The sequence below is a fragment of the Mauremys reevesii genome, linkage group 6 (assembly GCF_016161935.1).
Source record: "Mauremys reevesii isolate NIE-2019 linkage group 6, ASM1616193v1, whole genome shotgun sequence".
NCBI lineage: Eukaryota > Metazoa > Chordata > Testudines > Geoemydidae > Mauremys > Mauremys reevesii.
Genome location: NC_052628.1, coordinates 127,135,505 through 127,150,930, shown reverse-complemented (window position 1 = coordinate 127,150,930; position 15,426 = coordinate 127,135,505). Strand labels below are relative to the sequence as shown.

Below are 15,426 nucleotides of genomic sequence, written 5' to 3'. Positions count from 1 at the left end.
TATTATATCAATATCCTCCTTTATCACAAGGCACTCTAGTTCACCCATCTTATTATTTAGACTTCTGGCATTTGTATACAAGCACTTTAAAAACTTGTCCCTGTTTGCACTGGTCTACAATTTTTGAGAAGTCGTCTGCTTCAGAGATAAAATGTTCTATTTATTATGTATTTTGATGTGCTGAATTTAAATATGACAATTAAAACAACTGATTGGCTACTGTTTCTAAGATATTTAAGTTTTTACATTTTATGTCTATGTATATTGTGTAGATAGTAGAGTTTTAATCATAAATTGTAAACCTAGGTCTTTTCATGTGTTTATGGTTGCTTTACATGATAATATTTCACCTATCCTGTTTATGTAACACTTTAAAAATCAGCAAAAGGGTTATATAACTAAAATGTATTATGAAACAAAAGGCAAAAAACTATTATGTACATAGTTTAGTCCTATTCAGTGTCTACTCGGCGCTTCTTGGCTTGTCTCTTGTATTCATTAAATGGAGCATCTCTTGTCACTGTCCAGCAATAGTCTGCAAGCATTGATGGGCTCCATTTGCCCTGATAGCGTTTCTCCATTGTTGCAATGTCCTGGTGAAATCGCTCGTCGTGCTCGTCGCTCATTGCTCCGCAGTTCGGTGGAAAAAAATCTAGATGAGAGTGCAAAAGATGTATCTTTAGTGACATGTTGCAACCAAGGCTTTTGTATGCCTTGAGGAGGTTTTCCACCAACAACCTGTAGTTGTCTGCCTTGTTGTTTCCGAGAAAATTTATTGCCACTAAGTGGAAGGCTTTCCATGCCGTCTTTTCCTTGCCATGCAGTGCATGGTCAAATGCATCATCTCGAAGAAGTTCACGAATCTGAGGACCAACAAAGGCACCTTCCTTTATCTTAGCTTCACTTAACCTTGGAAATTTTCCACAGAGGTACTTGAAAGCTGCTTGTGTTTTGTCAATGGCCTTGACAAAGTTCTTCATCAGACCCAGCTTGATGTGTAAGGGTGGTAACAAAATCTTCCTTGATTCAACAAGTGGTGGATGCTGAACACTTTTCCTCCCAGGCTCCAATGACTGTCGGAGTGGCCAATCTTTCTTGATGTAGTGGGAATCTCTTGCACGACTATCCCATTCGCAGAGAAAACAGCAGTACTTTGTGTATCCAGTCTGCAGACCAAGCAAGAGAGCAACAACCTTCAAATTGCCACAGAGCTGCCACTGATGTTGGTCATAGTTTATGCACCTCAAAAGTTGTTTCATGTTTCCTTCATATGGACTGCATGACCAACTGGAATTGATGGCAAAACATTGCCATTATGCAGTAAAACAGCTTTAAGACTCGTCTTCGATTAATCAATGAACAGTCTCCACTCATCTGGATCGTGAACGATGGTGAGGGCTGCCATCACACCATCGATGTTGTTGCAGGCTACAAGATCACCTTCCATGAAGAAGAATGGGACAAGATCCTTTTGACGGTCACGGAACATGGAAACCCTAACATCACCTGCCAGGAGATTCCACTGCTGTAGTCTGGAGCCCAACAGCTCTGCCTTACTCTTGGGTAGTTCCAAATCCCTGACAAGTCATTCAGTTCACCTTGTGTTATGAGATGTGGTTCAGAGGAGGAGGATGGGAGAAAATGTGGGTGCTGTGACGTTGATGGTTCAGGACCAGAAGTTTCATCCTCTTCCTCTTCCTCGTCTGACTCAAGTGAGAATGATTCTGGTGCATCAGGAACCGGCAGTCCTTCTCCGTGGGGTACTGGGTGTATAGCTGATGGAATGTTTGACACTTTTTCTTCTTTGACACACCTTTCCCAACTGGAGGCACCATGCAGAGGTAACAATTGCTGATATGATCTGTTGGCTCTCTCCAAATCATTGGCACTGCAAAAGGCATAGATTTCCTTTTCCTGTTCAACCACTGGCGAAGATTTGTTGCACAAGTGTTGCAGCATATGTGTGGGGCCCACCTCTTGTCCTGATCTCCAATTTTGCAGCCAAAATAAAGGTGATAGGCTTTCTTAACCATAGTGGTTATACTGGTTATACTGTGCTTTTGTGATGCAAAAGTCACTTCACCACAAACATAGCAGAAGTTATCCGCACTGTTCACACAAGTACGAGGCATCTCTGCTCACTTAGGCTAAACAGAAATGTGTCCCTTTGCAAAATCAAACACTGACAATTAAGAGAGCACGACACTGTATGATTTCTAGAGCTGATACAGGGCAATTTGTTCAGCAGAGTGATGTAAGCTTCATCCATGACTTCTAGGAATAACATGATGCAATTCATATCATGTATGACGCAATACCAGCTTCAGATTGCATCGTTCATTGTTTTGCCTAAAAAGCAAGTACTGTCCAAACCCAGTCATAGATGTATTCATAGATCCAGTCAAAGATGTATTTTAGTCATTTCTGGTTAAACTGAGATTCCCTTCCCTTTATAACTCACTTATCCTCCGCTATTCCCAAGTGAAGGGTCGTATATACTGACCCAATAGCATATCTTGAAAACTAGAGCCAATCAACAATTTTAAGCATCATTTTAGTTCTCAGTGACCCAGAATTAGTAAAGTTTGACTACATTTATTTCAGAAGCATTTTGGCTGTAGAGCAGTGTTATTAGCCTGCCTTTTTCTGATGTGCCAGATTCTTTTTTATGTGACTGTTTATCATCTGATCCGGCCCTTACATTATACTCTTCAGTCCTCTGCTCCTGACTATAACCTGGAGATTCTCTATCATCAGACTCTCCCCTAAGAAAAGTCTGTGTCTGATCCACACACTCCTCTGCAGCAGTCGGCTTTCCCCCATCTCCTAGTTTAAAAACTGCTCTACAACCTTTTTAATGTTTAGTGCCAGCAGCCTGGTTCTTTCTATGATGGACTTTCTATGAGCTTGTCTTGTGCAGGAGGGTACTGAGCAGTACAAGATGCACATTTCTGGGAACTTGATATTTGCTGGTGTTGCTCTGTAATATAATTCAGGAGTGGCTGGCTGGAGCACTCAGACATGCTGGATGTGACTTACATGCTGGAGGTTGTGTGTGGGCAAACCAGGAGTGGTTGCTTTCACAGGAAAGCAGCGTAAAAGGCACCCCAGGTTGAAGAATTGAGAGGACACAGCTGCTCAACAGTCCAAATTGTACCCTGGGGAATGTCACATATATAATACTGGTTTGGAGTTTATTCAGTCTGCACACTATACATGTGATCAAGTCATGATCCCTTGTACATAAGCTCCTGTGATCAGTTCACCTTTATCTGTCAAGTCGAGCTCTGATATAGAATTCCCTCATGTTGGTTGCAACACTTCTTGAGTTAAGAAATTATCATCTATTATGTTTGGAAATTCCAGGGATGTTTTAGTACGAACAGTATGAGATCTACAGCATATGTCACTCAAACTGAAGTCTTGATCATGATTATTAGATTCAGTATAGGGCTATTAAAGCTGAACAAAGGAATCTGCTTCATAAGCAGGAAGAGAATCTATTCCCCCTGCTCCGCCCCAAGAGTGTCATAGGTTTAAATCATAGGGCCACATAGTATATTTTTACATTGAATTGGACCTTACTCCTTGAGTAGTCCAGTGACAATAATGGGGTTACTTGTGGAGTAAGATGCTCCTCAGTGAGAGTAAGAGTATGCAGAAATCTGTCCCATTATTTTTCCTCAGTCTTAACTGAGGTTCAGAAATTCTGCCACCCTTGCTCACATTGAGTAGCATCTTCTTCCTCACGCAGTCTCACTGAAATCAAATAGCGGAGTTAGGGAGTGGGGAGTTAGGTATTACTCAACGTGTGTAAAGAATGAGGAAATACTGAGTATGGGCTTCAGGACTTGACTCATTTGAGAGTATCCTGCAAATCCACCACTCTTAGATAGGACAGGGACCTCTATGAAAGTCAATAATTTCACCATAAGACAAGGGACATTCAAAGCAGATGAGACTTGGTAAACAACTGAACTACATTAGCTCAGAGCGCATGCAAACCCTGCAGAAAATTAAGATAATGATATTGGCTGTTCATTGTAGATAAAAACATAAATCTGTAATATAAGCATCTAGGAGATTCCTGCATTTTCTGTATCAACATCAGAAAGAAAAGTTATGATTGTTGTCACACAAAAAAGGAACGCAGAGGCGGCTGAGCCTGACTAACATTTAGAGATATAAAGCTTTCATATCCTTCAGTCTTCTTTCCTTTGTGATTTCCACAGGATTTTCATTTCCAGAGATATTATACTATTCGCCTTCAAAGGAATTCAATATTTTCATCCAGAAAAGTAATTTCACAGCAAAACAACACAGTGCAATGTCCTGGGTATTCATTTTCTGAACCAATCTTGCAAAGTCAATTTGTGTTGCAAGAAGCTGGGAAGACATGAAAAGGTACAAATCCCATGCATGTGGGTTTCCATGACCCTCCTCTTCCTCTGTTGTTCTCCATGCATGGGACGTAGTGATGCTTGTATGGAAAGCATATGAAAAGAATTGCATGGTTTTGGAAATGGAGAGCTCTGAATTCTTTAATACTGCTGTTGCATGTAACCTGAAGGCATTGATCCTGAGCCCAGCACTGGATTATGGCTTCCTCACTCCTGCCCTATGGGGAAAGTCATATTGCTGTATCTACCACATTAATGTAGTTTATTTTCTCCTTGTTGTTTTATAAATTAAAGGAGAAAGCTGGGTATCTAAGGTGAAAGGAGATGTGATGAGTTACTTGCTTGGGTACTTCTGTGCAGATGAAAAGCTAATCCTGATAAAACCAAGTCTGAAATCCTTCCAACCCACACAAAGTCAAGGTCACACATTATTAGGCAATCAAGGTTAAAGCTACACAATTTTCTGAACAAAAAAAAAAAAGAAAAAGAGAAAGGAAGGAAGCAAAAGGAGTGTATCCCTCAGCTATTCATGTTCCTTGACATATTTCAGGATCAGAGAAAGTTTAAAACTCCTCCTTCGATTTTCATTAGAGGTCCAGGGTGACTCAAGAAGAAGGCTGACAAACAAGGCCCTGAATACCAGTATTTTCCTCTTTGTTTTGTGGAGCAGCCACACTCCATGACCTTGAGGACAACTATGTTTGTTCCTAGCAGAAAGAGAAAGCCGGACAATCACTGCACTTTCCACAAACCACCTGCAGAGCAGGCGTTGCTGTTGAACAAAGGAGCATCACAGAACAGCAACAAGCATTTGGTTTAGATTATAGGACATTCTGAGTCTGGGCAAATTCTATTTAAATAAGCACAAACCCATTTTAAATGAGGATGGTTGGGAGGGATTCTCTCTCTTTTTTGGGGGTTGACATCGTTAGTTTATCTCCCGGATGGCTCCTCACAAATGTCTTTCGTTTTCTTCAGTGGTTCTATGTGCCAGGACTATAAGAGGGGAGGGACTAAAGCCCTTTTCTGGCAACCTTTCAAATTACTTCAACAGGCGACGTACACCCTGTTGCCATCTCTCCAAGGATATAAATTAAAGGAGTGAAAAACAGTCCAAAATAATTCATATGCTGGTAAACCCTAGGTTCTTCTCCTGGCCCTAGTTAAGGCAAACACTGTGACATCTACTGCACATGCTCAACTTTGAGAATAAAGCTATTCAGGGGAAAATAGGCATTGGCTTTATGTAATGTTGTGATGGAACAGAAATAGCTAATTATAAAGTGTACACAGGAAAAGTAATTCCTGATAATTCCCATAGTGGCAAGGTTGGCTTTTTAAAAAAACATACTTTAAGTTAAGCCATCATTTCAGAAAAGCAGCTATTTTTATATTGTTTGCAAACCTTTTGCCAGAGTGAACATTACAGAGATGGCATTTTTCTTTCAATTTATCTATCTTCCTTCCAGATAGACAGATGAAACTGATTCTTTACAGATATAGCACACAGGCCAGCTCCACATTTTCTGCAGATAACTTATTTTTATTCAGCTTAAAGCACACCCTATCATTTTTATTCAACACTCCAGCCATTTATTCCAACTGAACAAGTTTTCAGAATGCCTTACATTGCCTGCTTTGTTTCTAGAGTGCCTGCACACATGATTCTGTACACTTCCTGTTTTTTTAAAAAAAGTAGTAAAACAAAAAATAAAAAAAGCTTCAAATATAAAATGCCATTTAACATCCTTCTCTGTCTCCTGACTTTTTTCTTCCATTCTTTCACTTTTTTCCCTCCATTTTCTTCTAGATTATAGAATTCACACAGGTGGTACCACTAGAAATGGACTGAAACTGTTCTTAACCCAGAATGTCTGAGTGTTGAGGTCCAGAGTTCTGAATGGGACCATCTCTGTGCTATTAAGAAAGTCCTCCAGGCCCTGGTCTACACTAAGCTCGGGGGTCGAAGTAGGGTACGCGAATTCAGCTACGTGAATAACGTAGCTGAATTGAGACTAACCCTTCGACTTAGTATTTACCCAGACACACCCGCGAAGGAAACTCCCCGCTCCAAACTCGACTCCTCCTCCTCCTCCTGTGGTGTGGAGTACCGAGTTTTTTCTTCAGCGGTTCGGTTCGCATATAGATCATAGATCAGACGTGAGTTTTCGAAACAATCGAACTCGACTCGCGCCGACCCGCCCCGGTAAGTGTAAACGTACCCCAGGAAGTGTAGAGATGCCATGTTTCCTGTACACTCTTTAAGCAGTCTTTTTGTTTTCTTGTGAGGCACAGCATGCTGGATAAGAAAAAAAAAGACAAAGGGAACACAGGACAGGGGATAGTTGCAGGCTACAGTTAGAGTTATAGGAAGTTTTGTTACCTTGTTTTTGTACATAAACCCTTTGTTCAGAACAGAAACTATTAATCTTGCTCATTAATAAGCTACCACAACTCTACAGGAGTAGCTGGGAGTTCAGAGCAAAATTGTGGTCAGGCCTACCAACATGCTCAAAGTTGGGGTGGTCATGACAGCAAATGCAAAGAACCTCCTCTTCTTCTGAAGTCGGAATAAAAACTCATTGAAACCAATGGGAGTCTGCCTATTGATTGCAATGAACTTAGGAACAGGCCCCTGATGAGCGGGCTTCCTTTCCGCAGTAGAGCCAAAGAACCTAATCAGAATTCCCCTCTTCTTCCATTGTGCCTAGGCCCCTTCCCCATTTCTACACAAAGGCCAGGCACAGCTTGCTTCCTCGTAAACGAGGCTGGTGCTGCCTCAGACTGAGCAGGAAAGTATAGGGTGATGGCTCCAGCCATTCCTCCACACGTATCTAGCTGTGCTCACTTCCTGAATGCCCCTAACTCAAGCCCGCCCCTAGACCCAGGCCCAGAATTGTCACACACACACACACACACACACACACAGAGTGTATAAACAAACTGTGATAGTGGAGAAGTTATTTTCCTGTTAACCTAAAGTAGATCATATTTGGAATATATTTTTATAGCTAAATTATTCCATCAAAATAAATGTACAAGTTCCAGGCATGTTTGTCCCCTGGGGCATTTGTATCCACCCAACACTCTACCAGGAGAAAAGTAAATGGCCAAGACTTCCAGAAATGAGTGGTGATTTTGGGTGACCAACTTGAGCCACCATAAAGGGCTCTGATTTTCAGAAGGGGAGGTGGGTCTCAGCACTTTCTGAAAATCAGGGCCCCTAATGAAGACTCAAACTGGGCACCCAAAAATTGGGGGTCCCAAAATCCCAAGCCCTTTTGAAAATCTTGGTAATGAATTTCAGCTGCCTCTGGGACTTATTCACAAAACCAGATTCTTTGATTCTTCTTATCCTTCCTATCCACAACCTCATAATTAAACACTATATCAGTGCTACCTTGGAAACATTTTGGGTTTGCATTCTTCAGCCATAATATTCTCTCCCTTCCCCATATTTTTTATTTCTGGATGGTTGTTGTTCTTTATCAGAGCTTTATGAGAGTTACAAAGCAGAAACAATTACATGAGGGAGGCCAGGAGCATGTTAACTACAAAAAACAATTGTCAAACACTCTGCATCTTAATGCAGTGCTTCGGTCTTTACGTAAGATTAATTAAAGAGCAGATGTTCTGTCATACCCTGCATTAGGTATGGTTATATCTGAGATTCCAGCTCTTCCATTTGCTGTGTTTTAATATACATTATTATGCATTTTGAGCCTGAGGCATGAGTAGTCAAGTGGTAAACATTAGATATAGTGAACTATATTTCCAAAAACACCTTCACTATTAGGCTCACTAATATAATTCCATTCTATTTTAAGCAGAATCCTTTCAATTGCTTTTGACGTGTTACATGGAAGCAAGACAGACAAAAAAAGACAGACAGACAGACAGCTGTACTCTGTGTGCTCACATTGATACACACAAGCAATGGCCACAGGAAGGGCTTTGTGTACACTGAGTCAGATGTAGGACAGACAGCCCTGCCGAAAATTCTTTATCTTACATATGAAAAGCTTCCACTAAATTCCTTGCATTTTTAAGAGGTTTGCATACCAGTTACATGGAGACACTTCTGCTTTTGTTGTTTTGAAACTAAGACTGCAAACTGACTTCTCATTTCTAAATGCAACTGCTGGAAATTGATGTCTGAAAACTTTTCAAGCAGTGATCAAAGTCTGATGTGAATTAATTTGTCATCATAACAGAGCACTGCTTACAAGTCATTTCAGGCTGGATCTCAGAAAAGGCAATAGATATCTAGGTTGACAATTTCATTTAAAAGGATAGAAAGCCCTTACACTTTTTCTTTCATTGGTTTCTTGATTTAATGAACATACAAACACATCACCACCATATGCTCTAAATACCAGCTTCAGTGCTCGTTCTTAGGAAACATCTTGGATGAATGCCAATGGAAGAAGCTTGAAAAGCTTCTGAGACATATTGCTGCAACTTGGGAAAGCAAATCCACTGGTGACTAATTAACCGAGAATTTAATTTGAATAGAATATCAATAAATTGCCAATAAATGCTTAATGGCAGGATTCATATCACGAAGAACAAAGCCAATTTGGCTTGTGACTGGATTTTGCTGATGTCAATAAAACAATCTGTACAGTATGTTGTCAATATGTGATAGAATGTGATGCTCTGCCTCCTCGTTAAATAAGGTGTTACCACAAACAAGGCTGCAGGCCTCTGAGTCGTTAGAGCTCTGTTCTTTGTCCTCAAAAGAACATGTAACAATGAACAACTACTCCCCCCCCCCACACCAGCTCCCCGCCCTCTTCTCTTCACAATAGTTTTGTGTACGCTTTTCCTGTCTGCAAATGCCCCTTATCCTATTTCTCATTGATTAGCGTGGCACTTATTTGTGTGAAATGACTCATCAGCTGAGGCCTCCACGGCTGGATTTTGCTAACAGAGTGCTTTTAAGCTCTAGCAGTTTCTTTTTTTAGACAGTTTTTTTTCCACAGCAGGAAACTCACTGAGCCTGAAATAAGGAAAGTGCTGACAATGATGTCAGAACTTCAACCAGGGCCTCTAGGACAAGGTAGTCAAATAGTCAAGTGAGATGTGGTTTCATTTCCAAAGAATTGCTGCTGTTCTCTGGCTAATACAATAACTATTCAGGTTCACCCACATTCTGGGCTCTCATGTTTCTTATTTGTTTCCGTCTCCTTTTGGTGAGCTCCTGATGCTTTACTAATGAAGTGTTAGGGCTGCTGGTTTAGGATTAGCAACATACTTCAATGAAATACTCTGCTATAAATACTAAAATCTATTTCAGGTGCATTAGTCAACCCAAGGGACTGATAATGTAATATAAAGCCTTTTACCTCTAGGTCACTGATTCAAATCCATTCCAGGTCAATAACTGGTGAAAGCCATTACCCATCTGATGGCTGTTTGGCAGCCTGGGTGCAATGAGTTGGTTGTCCTGAGTCCAGTTCCCAAAAGTAGGTTACTAGAAAACGATCACAGCTGACAGCACTGTTGGCAGTCTTAACAGGCAATGGAAGCTGGACTACCCCTTCACCGTGGTCTCCTCAAGGTCATGGCTCAAACAGTTTGGTGGGGCATTTTGAGGAAGCTTATACTGTTTCTAACGCAGCTACACCTGCTCTGGGGATAAACAGGACACTCAGTTTCCTGGGGCTCTTTCCAATAAGAACAAACACAGTTAACCTCACAAACAATATGTTTTCCTTTTAATTCTAGTCTATGCCCACATCATGGATTAATCACTTCAACAGACTGCACCACTAAGGTAGTACACTGCTCTCTCAATGGCACTTGTATCAGCTACCACAGAATAAGGTATCATATTTATGGACAATGTCGAATCCGGCATTTCTCCTACAGCCTGATGCTGCGTCATCCTTGCGCAGGGGCCACATTAATCTTCTCTGTATAGTTCCAATTTCAGTACACGTGCTGCCGAAGTGAGCACAGTGGTATAGTGTTGTGATCCTATCAGATCTCAAAAGTCAAAAGGCGAGGTCAATACTCAGAGGGGAGAGCCACATGGGATACTGGATGACCTTCCTAACATTGCAAACACATCAACTGAAAAGGAATCCATTTTGGTTTTCCCTTCCCCACTAACAAAAGCAGCAGTTTCTCCAGCTTCACACTCAAGACCTAGTAGCTTATTATCTGTATTTCTTACGGGAATTGGGTAGGATAGACACACTTGTCCTTTTTAGGAGTAACCAATCACGTTTGCGGCAAGACTGGAAGGAAATATCAACTACCCAAGTAAGTTTATCTGTAGGGACCTTCATGGCAAACCTGTCTGACTAATTAGACTTTGCAAAAACACTGTGCAGGCAAGGAACTGACAAATGTTCATTCCTTCTGATGGTGTGTTTTATGGGGCAATACTAAGAGAGTGTGGCTGCATAGGCTGATAGCCACATTTCTCACTGTCTTGGGCTCATTCATATGATGTTAAAACAGGAGAACGATTCATACACTTTAGACTTCTCTCAGGGCAAACCTACATTAGGTCAATGTTGCAAGGAAGGCATCTCCGCAATCCTTGTTTTGCAGTTCCCTTTAGGGCGAGGCACACTCTGGCTACTCTGATCAGTTCATTAATGAAGCACTGAGAGAGCTCGTTTGTAACAGTACTCTCTGGAGGCTTGATCATCATTGACTTTAATGTTGTAGGATCAAGGCCTTGCTGCACATGAAGTTAGGTCCTGGCACACGCCTAGCAGGGAACCTAGTTATTTACTAGTTATTTTCAAGCAGTCTTCTTGGAAAGCTACTCATTTTAAAAGTTGAAAGTGTCTCTTGGGGAATCATCTTCTATTGGCTGTAGACCACTGACAATTTCTCCTCAAAATTAGCTTTCCAACTATTAGCTGCAATAACTGGTGTTGATTGTTCATGTCCCATCATTCATGCAATACATTTTTGGCATAGGATACGCAATCTATTACGTATTTGTGTTACAGTAGTGTTCAGAGGCACCAACTGAGATTGGGATTCCATTTTGCTAGACATTGTCGGGGGGGAAACCCACATGGTAAGAGGCAGTCCCTACCCTAAGGAATTTATAATCTGAATAGACATGACTGACAGAGGGTGTGGAAAAAGGAAATATCCCCATTTTGCAGGTGGAGACCAAGGCATGGACACATTAAGTGATTCCCTCAAGGTCAAATTTTAAAGCTATGGCAGAGCTGGAATTGAACCTATATCTCTTGAGTTCCAGATCAGTGCCTTAACCCCAAGATCACCTTTCCTCCCCCAAACCTACAAACTAGGATAACAAGCCCTACTTTTCTTACATGCTGTACATGTCACTGCTCCAGTGCATAGGCAATGGAAAGCTAAACAAATGACTGTAAGGACAGGGAGCACATAAACCAAATTTTTGTCTGTCTTCTTGAAACATCAGCTGTTCTGTTAACTTTTCTAGATCTAATGATGGAAACCTTAACCTACTATTATAGTCACTGTCTGCAGCAGTTAACACAAGCTGGAGCTGACTCATCTCCATTATTTCTCTTGCATCTATTACATGTGTAACAGGTATTCTTAGGGCTTGGCTACACTTGCAGGTGTGTGCAGCGCTGGGAGTTACAGCTGTCTTCGTACAGCTGTGTAGGGAAAGCGCTGGAGTGTGGCCACACTGACAGCTACCAGCGCTGCAGTGTGGCCACATTTGCAGCATTTGCAGCGGTGTTGGGAGTGGTGCATTATGGGCAGCTATCCCAGCGTTCAACTGGCTGCAACGTGCTTTTCAAAAGGGGGGGTGGGGTGGAGTGTGACAGGGAGGGTGGGGGAGAGAGAGTGGATTTTTGGAGCTGACACTGTGTGTCAGCTCCCTGCCTTGCAAGTTCCGATCCTTTCCTTTCTTTTAAGTTTGCCCAAGGCGATATCAGTGCAACCCACGGCTCCTCTTACCTCCTCGTTCATGCTCCTACTGTGTCAGCTCCCTGCCTTGCAAATTCTGACCATTTCCCTGACCCCTCATTCACTCTTAAATGCAAATAGCCTGCAGACCAGATAAGCAGCTGCTCCAACAGACTCCCTTCCACCCCCCACCCGCCGTGCTGTTTCTCTCCTCAAGCAAACACTAGCTGTAGACATTCATCCCCCTGCCTGCCTCATTCACAGCAAACAGGAGCTGTGTTTGTGTTTTAGATAAGCAGCTCCGGGAACCCCAAGTTCACAACAAAACAAAGAGAGGCATCATAACAAAACAAAGAGAGTTCTTTAGTAAAAAGCATTATGGGAAAATTCTGGAGGCCAGTTACAGCGCTTTTGGTGGCCACACTGGTGGAGCAGCGCTGCATCACCAGCGCTGCAATAGTTATACCCGAGGCAGAGCAGGAGTACAGCCAGCGCTGCAGCCAGGGAGATGCAGCGCTGTATGTGCCTTGCAAGTGTGGACGGTGAGTAAATTGCAGCGCTGTAAACCCACCACCAGCGCTGCAACTTTCCAGTGTAGCCAAGCCCTCTGTGTATGTGTGAAAAAATGCAAGTTACAGTAAACCTTTGTGTTTGGAAAGCTTTATTCTTCAACTGCAGAGCTCAGCCAATAAATGGCATTAAGTGTTACTGAAATAACATAATTCCACGGATATGGATTGAACATGTGGATGGAGTGTACGTGGTATGGCATTGTCCTGTGCTGCAGAGTCCCCTGGCTGAAGCTCATGTGCATGCTAATGGCTAGGCACAATTTGGCTGAATCCAGTGGGATACAGAAGCCTTGGGCCTGACACTCTTTTGCCTTGCAGTCTTTGTCGTCATTTACACATATCAATGATGGGTGAATAGCTGCCATTGGTTTGATAGCCTTTCATACCTGCTTTGAACAAGGATAAATGATTCCACAAAGGTGCCTAGGAGCAGAGGTGCATATCTGCATCTCCTTGCGTCTATGGATCTATGCTTAAACCTTAATAGCAGGATAAACACAATATTTATGATTAAATAATAAAACATCTATAGATACTGAAATTTGCTAGATTTATCTATGCTGTGTTGTAAGTACATAGAATCTCTGATATACGTCTCATATGTGTTTAATTTCCCCGAACCATTTCTCTGTGTAAAACACATCTCACTGACAGGCATGGCCAGATGCACTGCACCTGAGCTCAGCATGTGTGAATATGCAAAAGATGTTTAAGATCAGAGGTGAAAGTAAGCCGATCCGGTCCGGCGTACCGGCAAGAGCCAGTACACCGTGCTGGACCGCACCGGCTTCCATGGCGGGGATTGAAAGGGCTGCGGGCAGCCCAGAGCCCTTTCAATCCCTGCCACGGCTGAGATTTAAAGGGCTCAGAGCTCCCCGCGGCTGTAATGTTGTGGCTCTCTGGATTTGCATGCTTGCTCATTTAAATTATCATCTGGTCTTTAGATGTGCTCAGGGTTAGGCAGAGAAAATCTACTACCCATTGGTTACAAAAAAATATGTCTCCCACTTTTAACATGAATTCTTTTCATTTTATGAAGATTATTATTGACTACATAAGTATCTGGACTCAGTGAGATTCTCTAGCTAAGAAATCAAAATGATTATTTTTACTACCTAGACCAGGGGTGGGCAAACTTTTTGGCCTGAGGGTTGCTTCAGGTTTTGGAAATTGTATGGAGGGCTGGTTAGGGGAGCAGGGGCAGGGGCATGGCCCGGCCCCCACCCCCTATCTTTGCCCCCTGCTTCTGGCCCCCTGATGGCCCCCCCCTGGACTTTTGGCCCATCCAACCCCCCTGTTCCCTGACAGCCCCCCTGGGATCCCTGCCCCCCTGCTCTCTGACCCCCCCCACCCCGGAACCACCACCCCTGACTGCCCTGTGCTGCCCCATCCAACCCCTCCTCTCCTTTCTGACTGCTCCCCAGGACCCCTGCCCTCCAACCACCCCTTCTCCCTGTCCCCTGACTGTCCCCAGACCCCTACCTCTGACTCCTCCCGCCGCCCCATCCAACCCCTCCTCTCATTACTGACCACCCCCCTGGGATCTCTGCCCCATCCAACCACCCTTCTCCCTGACTGCCCCCAGAACCCCGGCCCCTGACTCCTCCCCACCGCCCCATCCAACCCACCCTCCTTCCTGACTGCCTCCTCTAGGACCCCTGCCCCCATTCAACCCCTGTTGCCTGCTCTCTTACCGCCCTGACCCTATCTACACCCCGTCCCCCTGACCACCACCCCAAACTCCCTTGCCCTCTATCCAACCCCCCCGCACTCCGCTCCCCGCTCCCTGTCCCCTTACCACGCTGCTTGGAGCACCGGTGGCTGACGGCACTACAACTATGCCACTTGGCTGGAGCCAGCCACACCCAATGCAGCACAGAGCACCAGGTCAGGCTGCCCCAGGAGCTCGCAGCCCCGCCACCTAGAGCATTGCGCCCGCGGCACAGTGAGCTGAGGCTGTGGGGGAGGGGCTGGGGGGGGGCAAGCTCAGGGGCCTGACAGGAGGGTCCCACAGGCCATAGTTTGCCCACCTCTGACCTAGACTGTGATGATATGCACACACAGATTATACATATCCAATTTTATATCACAATGGAGAACTTTGCCTTTTAGGTGTGAAAATTTACATCCTGATTTCTATATATTTTAACAGCCGATATGTCATTCAGCTATTCAACCAAGAAAAATAATGCATAGGGTCAAACACCACTGGTGCTGACCTAATAGATAAAACAAGTCGATCTACAAAGAAGTCTGAACTATCAATACAAGTGAAAATCATCCTTATTCTATTATTTTTTAAATTTAGAGAACAGCCAGTAAGGGAGAAAAAAAAGGCACCAAAATACACACAGTGTAGTGCAAGATACACCCTAAAAATTTCCATCAGAGCTGTGCAAAAATATTCTCAACAGTGGCCAGGTATGATGGGCCAGATACTCATCTGATTTAAATCAGTTATATTGCAGCAACACTGGTTTACACTAGGTGAGGAGCCCCTTGTTGCTGAGGATGTGCCTAAAACACAAACTTTTGATGTGCACTTCTTAAGACATTTTTGTGGAAATGAAAGGCAG

The 15,426-nt window shown here is 43.2% G+C and overlaps 1 non-coding gene across 1 annotated transcript; it reads right to left on the bottom strand.

Annotated features, from left to right (window-relative positions):
- Positions 1–10,253: 10,253 nt before the first annotated feature.
- LOC120408788 lies at positions 10,254–10,362 on the bottom strand. Its single transcript, XR_005600965.1, has one exon. It is a non-coding gene; the product is annotated as a U6 spliceosomal RNA (small nuclear RNA).
- Positions 10,363–15,426: the final 5,064 nt, after the last annotated feature.